Source organism: Podarcis bocagei (assembly GCF_964188305.1).
Source record: "Podarcis bocagei genome assembly, chromosome: 8".
Lineage (NCBI taxonomy): Eukaryota > Metazoa > Chordata > Lepidosauria > Squamata > Lacertidae > Podarcis > Podarcis bocagei.
The window spans coordinates 21,719,214-21,726,726 of record NC_138133.1 but is presented as its reverse complement, the minus strand read 5'-3'; the positions used below and the strand labels follow the sequence as shown (position 1 = coordinate 21,726,726).

Below are 7,513 nucleotides of genomic sequence, written 5' to 3'. Positions count from 1 at the left end.
AGAAGCAGCTGTTGCCTCTTCTTTAATAATCTTGCAGGTCGCTGAGGAGCCTGAGGGACCCCACCATCTGACATCCGCGCCTGCTTCTAAATATACACCTGCGCATCATGTTTTCTTGGGGCAATAGTAGAGCAATGGGAATCTCATTTCCTTTGGCACAGCTGCACTTTTATCTTTTGCCTTCAAAACTTTCTGTAATTCCCACAGTTTTCAGAAACTTGTTTATTACTGTTTATCATGTTTTCCAACACAAAAGGTCAGCTTCTATCCCTCCATAATGCCTCCGGTTTAGTTAAATGTGGCAGATCTAGGTGGATGTGCTTCCTGGAGACAAGGCTACATTCTGAAAATCACAAGATCGTGAGAAATCATAATTATATTTGTTGAAGTGCAAAGAGAGGAACACCAAGGCACCATATTTGAAGCATTTGGGAACCATCTGAGGTTTGAGAGCTGCTATGTGGCCGTCAGGGCTCATTTATTTTTCCGTTTGCATTCCAGACATTAATGAGGGGGAAGTGGGTGGTGCTGTGGGTAAAACCTCAGCGCCTAGGACTTGCCGATCGTATGGTCGGCGGTTCGAATCCCCGCGGCGGGGTGAGCTCCCGTCGTTCGGTCCCAGCTCCTGCCCACCTAGCAGTTCGAAAGCACTCTTAAGTGCAAGTAGATAAATAGGTACCTATAATGGTTGGGAGTTACTCGTGCGTAATCCTGCTCCGTTTGAGCATTAGATTGCCTGGTTAAACCCTCCGGACTGCACAGCCCATCTCAGCGTGGCTGCCCTTAGTCACTCGTAGAATCTGTCTGTGGGCGTTTCTTAAAGCGTTGCCAACATAAGAGTTGTTTGACGCCCAATCGTCGCTGCCTCTCACTGCGTGGGAGTCTCCTACGCAGGGTGGGCGTGGGCAGCGGGGTGCTTGGGCTCTCCTCGCTAACTTCCAACGAAGAGTCCTGGAGCCCCTGCACCTCCCTGTCCCGTTGCTCTCCTGGATCCCTGGTGTTACACTCATTCTCTTCCCCTTCTTCCCAGCTGAGTCTCCCTCTAGCGCTGGGACCTTCCCCTGCAGAATCAGAGACCCTCTCCTTCTCCCGTGCCTCTGATGGCAGTTCCCTGACAGTACCGCTTTACAGTGGGAAGGTAAACGGCGTTTCCGTGTGCTGCACTGGTGCTGGCTCGCCAGAGCAGCTTCGTCACGCTGGCCACATGACCCGGAAGTGTCTCCGGACAGCGCTGGCCCCCGGCCTCTTAAGTGAGATGGGCGCACAAGCCTAGAGTCGGTCACGACTGGCCCGTATGGGCAGGGGTACCTTTACCTTTACCTTAGAGGGGATGTTGTGACAAACTTTGAGGAGGTGTCAAGAATGAAACTTTGGGCTCATGTGTACTCTCCCTAACTCATCCCTTAAACCCCTCATTAAATATATGGTAAATGCCCAATTCATGGGATCCTATGATCTCCAAGGGCAAATAGCAATAGATTGCACTTATTTTATCCCATTTATATCACATCTTTTTTCTTACTTGGAACTCAAGATGGCATCCATGGAGTTCCCACGGAATCTTCCATCTAGGCACTGAGCAGACCCAGATTTGCTTAGCTCCTGCAACATGGCTGCATCTTGTGCCCTTAGGCCATGTCCTGGCTCATTTCTTTAGCTTTTCCAGATTTTTTCTTTCTTTTTCTTTTCTGCTCTAATTCCCACTCAGGTGCTAACTCTTACTGGCCAGCTTTACTTATAAATTATTTCCACAACTTTACTTTTACATTATTTCTGTTCCCGGCCTGGCACATTGGTGGAGCGCATGTAAGCATGCCCTGCCCCATTATGGCCCATTACTTCCCACTCTGCCCTTGTTCTGTCCCACCCTGTTCCCATTCTGCCTTTCTCCAGGTCCAAAAGGACCCATGCATTGACGATCACGCATCAATTGGACGTGCCTAAAATAATCGCCACCTGTAAATCCTTTCCCAGTCTCTTGGCCAATCAGATAGTGTTGTGTTTAAGTTTCAAGTTGTCATAGTTTGTTAGATTTCCTTCCCCTTGAATATGTTAAGGTCCCCACCTTTAAGTTTCCGTTTCCTAGACTGAAGTGCTGTGTGTGCAAGTGTGTGTGTGTGTATTTGTGTGCAAGCATCCTTGAACTTTCTGAACTTTCTGCTCAGAACAGCCTGTTTTGTTCAGAAAAGAATTTAGCAACCAACACACAAAATGGTTGAAAGGCTTTGCAACAAGCTTTCCAACCTAATACTCTCCAGATGTTGATGGACTCCAACTCCCATCAGCCCTAGCCAGCATGGCCAAAGAGATGCTGAGAGCTACAATCCAAAAACATCTGGGAAATGTTGGGTTGGGGAAGGCTACTTTACAACCAGTTAATTGGCATTATATCAGACACATCACCCAACAATGGAAGATTATGGAATATATAGCAGCCATCACAAAAGCCAGAAGGGTGTTGTGTGCAGAGAAAACCATTCCATCCAAGCGAAGGAGGCAAGACAGCAAACTCACATCTTATTTAGTGGTAAGTAAGTCACAGGACTGAAGATGAAAATATTACAGATGTCTCCTTCAGTGCATATATATTGCATGCATTCAAGAAGAATTAATGCCTATATTTGGACACTCACGTTTTAGACCTGGCTGATTCCAAAAGAGGATATGTCTTGACTTCTCTTCCACCACCAAAGAATGCTTGTTTGAAGTTCAACATTTCCATAGTCCCCTGAAAAGCCACAGCAATGTGATGCCTTGAGTGACATGTTTATTAGTTGCAAAATATAGTGAATAAAAGTGAAGGAGAGACCTCAAATAGCTAGGCTGCTTGCCGTGACTGCAGATTGTATTTCCATTCTGTTTGATTGCCAAATAATGGTTGGTAGGTTATTTTGCAGTCTTCAGACACTTTCATGCAGCTTTCTGTGAGGGAAAATTACTCATCTCAGTCTCACTGGCATACCAAGGGAAACAGATATATTACTTCATGACCTCTGAGCAGCAACTCTTTCTATATGTTTTAATAAGAAATCTATTGGACTGGTTTTGAGGATGGATTTAGGAGACTAGTTTTCCCATTATGTATATATATGTATATAAACATCACTGTTAGTTAAAGACCAGGTATAATTTCTGAAGGGCCCAATATGGTGGCCTCCTATAATTTTGAGAGCATGGTGACTTAACTATATGTTGGAGCTGTTTCAATAAGCATATTCTTCATAGATACTTGTCTAGTACAGTATGAGCTTTAAAAAATGGTGGAGAAATGAACTAACTGAAACTACACCAAGTTCTGAGTTCCTGAAGAGATCAGTTCTAATTGCCGCATTCTGTGTGACATTTGGTAAGTAGAAGTAATCATGCCATGAACTCTCCCCATAAATTCCACAAGCGACATCACTGAATTCATATAACATTGCTGTATCCTGCTACGTCTAGCTGTTTCCATAGAATCTCCTGGTGCCTTGAGGCAAAGTGTGAGCCAAGAAGATATTCTTAACCAAGTAACAGCATATTGATCTGCATTTTGAATCAGAGGTGAGGTACCTTCTTGGTTCCATGAGCCAGATCCTTATCAGGATTGGCCTTGCAGGCCAAATGTGACAGGTGGGTGGGACCCCCAATGACCACCACATGACTGACAGGTCCATTGTCCCTAGCAGCATGAGGAGTCTTGCTAGTCCTATACTCTGTGCTTTGGGAAGCACTGAACATACAACCTGCAAAGCACTCTTGTCTCTCCCCCAGGAGTGGGGACAAAAAGGCCTGCATTTCACAGATTTTCTTTCACTACACACACGTGTTTCTTACTGGGAACTGAGAACAACCAAACCTAACAGACTTTAGCCCTCACTCACCTGTCAAACCTTTGGGACGTGCTGAACAAACAGCTTCAAAAGTGCTTCTTTCTCCCTTCCCCTTTGAGGAAGAAGCTGGCCTTTTACAGGCTATTGGCTATGTGTGCCTGTTTTCTGCTTGGAACTGAGCAAAATTTAACCTCCACTCATCAGCTGTTGAGCAAGTGTTCTATTCTGCTGAATTGATGACAGGTTCCTTTTTCCTGATGGGAACATATCAGAGGCTCAACTCTTTCCAGTGCTCTTTTCCTAAAGTGGTCAACCAGATGGCTAGGAGAAGCCCTTAAGCAAGATATGAGGCCATAGTCCTTTCTCACTCATGAGGGGAACAATGCCTGGTGCCTCTGAGCCTAAAGGTAATACATAGCCCATCAGGACCAGTAGACACTGAAAGCCATGGATTTGTATCAATCTGCTTTCAAAGCCACCCAAGTAAGGCCTTAACTATACAGTGGTACCTCAGGTTACATACACTTCAGGTTACATACGCTTCAGGTTACACACTCCACTAACCCAGAAATAGTGCTTCAGGTTAAGAACTTTGATTCAGGATAAGAACAGAAATTGGGCTCCGGCGGCAGCAGCAGGAGACCACATTTGCTAAAGTGGTGCTTCAGGTTAAGAACAGTTTCAGATTAAGTGCGGGCCTCCGGGACGAATTAAGTACTTAACCCGAGGTACCACTGTATACCCTCTGTTAAATGTTCAGAAAAAGTCAGAAGCCCAAGACAGTATAAGTTCCTCAACTACATTTATTCAACATTGTCAGTGACAATGGCTCTCTCATAGGAAAACAAAACCCAAACTCACAGGACTACTCAATAAAAGCCCCCACATGAACTGACTGTTGACAGTTGACAGTTGAAAGTGCATGCGCTTACTAGCCATTAGAACGTTCGTCTACCAACGCTTATATGATTGATTAGAACGAGCCTTGTAACATAAAAAGTGTTAAACCCAATACATAACACCCTCCAACATTTCTCCAATGAAAATTGGGACTTTCTAAGGAAAAGCAAGACACTCCAGGATCAAATCAGAAACTGGGACGGCTTCTGAAAATCTGGGACTGTCCCTGGAAAGCAGGGAAACTTGGAGGATCTGTGTCTATAACAGGCTGAAACTAAAAGTGTACATTGGATTTTCTCAAAGGTGTTTCCATTTTATTTTTGGACTCTTGTCCTCATGGTGCTCATCACTGGCTTGATAGATGGAGAGGCATAATTAAACATGTATACATCACTTTCTGTATACAGTGGTGCCTCGCAAGATGAAATTAATTCGTTCCGCAAGTTTTTTCTTCTTGCGAGTTTTTCGTCTTGCGAAGCACGGTTTCCCATAGGAATGCATTGAAAATCAATCAATGTGTTCCTATGGAGACCGTCCGGGGACAGAGGGGAAGCGCGGCGCGCCTTCCCCTCTGTCCCTGGACCTGTTTAAAGCAAGGGCGGCGGGAAGAAGCCCCGTTGGCTGCCCCGCAATCTCCGGGGGCAGAGGGGAAGGCGCGCCCCTTGGTTCAAAAGGGGTCCGGGGAGAGAGGGGAAGGTATGCGCGCCTTCCCCTCTGTCCCCGGAGATTGCGGGGCTGGCAACGGGGAGAAGGGATCTTCTCCCCACCGCCCCTTGCTTCAAAAGAGGTCCGGGGACAGCGGGGAAGACGCACTGCGCTTCCCCCTATCCCCGGAGCTTGCGGGGCAAGCTTTGTTTTGCGAAGCAAGCCCATAGGGAAATGCATCTTACGAAGCAGCTAAGAAAACGAAAGACTCCTTCGTCTATTGAGTTTTTCGTCTTCCGAGGCGTTCGTCTTGCGGGGCACCACTGTAGTGGGGAGCAGCATGCAAGAGGCCCCAGACAGATGAGTGAAGCCATTGCTAAGACATTGATAGGAGTCGGGGACTGGGAGAATGCAATGTGGAGATTTCCCTAGAGAGTATGAATTATGAGAAACAAAACAGAAGTATCCTTTATTAGGTTGACTGATTTTGTAAATTGAGCTGGCACTGTGGGAAGGAGATATCTTTCATTGGAACAGCTGTTGACATGTGTGCTGCCACCAGGAGAAGTTGATTCAATGAAACGTATCACTTTACAGTCTCTGTCTCATTCACTTTCTGCGGCCAAACTGTCTGTGCTAAAACCTGTAAATGAGCTTGATGACTGTGGGTGGAATCCTGCTTTCAGTGATGTGTGGGAAAGCCCTGTTGATCCAGTAAGGTGTTTGAACGAATCATGAGTACTGCAATCCTAGATACATGTTCCTGAGAATAAACCACAATGAGCTCATTGAGGCTTTATCTGAGTATTGTGTTGTTCTGTAAGGGCACAAGGCTTAATTCACGAGGGGTAATCCAATGGGGTTTTTTTTTGTATATTAATGAGAAACTACTTGTTTTGCACTTCTTGAACCAATATGTGTACTGGACAAAATGATATTTTGAAATTTGCACTTCTCCAAATTTTGCAATGCGGTTCTCCAACAAAATTAAGTATACAGCACTGTAAATAGTATTATTGTTATTATTATTAGGATTAGGATTTATATACTTCCCTATACCCAGAGTTCTCTGGGTGGTTCACAGAAAGTATCAACATAAAAACCACAGTACATAAAAGGGCATAGGATGTCAATCAGATCAACCAAAGGCCTGGTTAAAAAGGAACGTTTTTGCCTGACACTTAAAGGTGTATAATGAAGGTGCCAGGTGATTAGTAGGGAAAATAAACATAAATATGCATTTGTTAGTTAAAATCAGTGCTTTTTTTAAAAAAAATGTTTCGGGGTACTCTCATTTTGACTCAAGAAAAACCACCATTTTATAGTTCAAATCAGGGAAAATAAATACAGTAAATAGACAAAAGTAAAAAGATTCACAAAATGTTATGTGTTTCCCTGGATCTCCCCAGAAAAAAAGCACTGGTTATAATATCACGCAAAATGCATTGTTAGGGATTATTGGTTGCAAAAGTGTGCATATTACTCAAAACCAAATATAAAAATGTGCATATTGAAAGGAATTCACACTAAAATGCCGACAAATTTCATGAAGATTTTTTCTTTAATTGCAAACTGCTGCTGAAATGTGGAAAACTGAATTTGCATTTGGAAAAAAAAAGAGAGACTGAGATAAACCAAAACTGACAGATTCATCAATCTCTAATCACAACATAGGCACAAGATGGTCAGCTCTCAAGAAAATTCAAGGGAAGCAATTCAGCCAGTGAAATGGAATTTACAGGTACACAGATATATAGATGAAGTGCATCAAAATAAACTATAAATTGCAAGAATAAAAATGTGCTGGTTTTATCTTTGGAGTAATGAAGCATATTCTAGTGATATATTTGTTTTGCTTCTCTTAATACTGAGAAGGTTGTTTTTAATAATAGGATCTTTCACCCTGCATGCTTCTTTAATATCTGAGCATGCCACAAACAGTAACAGGTATATCTTCAGAAGAATTACCTCCTGGAGAGATGTTATTTCCATCCTAACTGCACTGACAGAAAGTTTCAGTTACAAAGAAGCAAAGGTTTTCATTTTTTAAAAAAACACCCAAACCCATATTTGAGGTGAAACCTTGCTTTTTAACGTTTTTCAGGCTTCCAAAACCAGTCTGTCACATAAATACTGAAGGAAAATATTACATTAGGGCA

General features: G+C 43.6%; 2 long non-coding RNA genes across 2 annotated transcripts; both read right to left on the bottom strand.

Moving 5' to 3' along the window:
* Positions 1–207: 207 nt before the first annotated feature.
* LOC308594016 lies at positions 208–4,429 on the bottom strand. The gene is made up of 3 exons (XR_014011227.1): positions 3,861–4,429; positions 2,634–2,922; positions 208–343 (listed from the first exon to the last, which is right to left on the bottom strand). It is a non-coding gene; the product is annotated as an uncharacterized lncRNA (long non-coding RNA).
* A 163-nt stretch (positions 4,430–4,592) lies between these two features.
* On the bottom strand, positions 4,593–6,624 carry LOC308594057. Its single transcript, XR_014011275.1, has 2 exons — positions 5,676–6,624; positions 4,593–5,106 (listed from the first exon to the last, which is right to left on the bottom strand). It is a non-coding gene; the product is annotated as an uncharacterized lncRNA (long non-coding RNA).
* Positions 6,625–7,513: the final 889 nt, after the last annotated feature.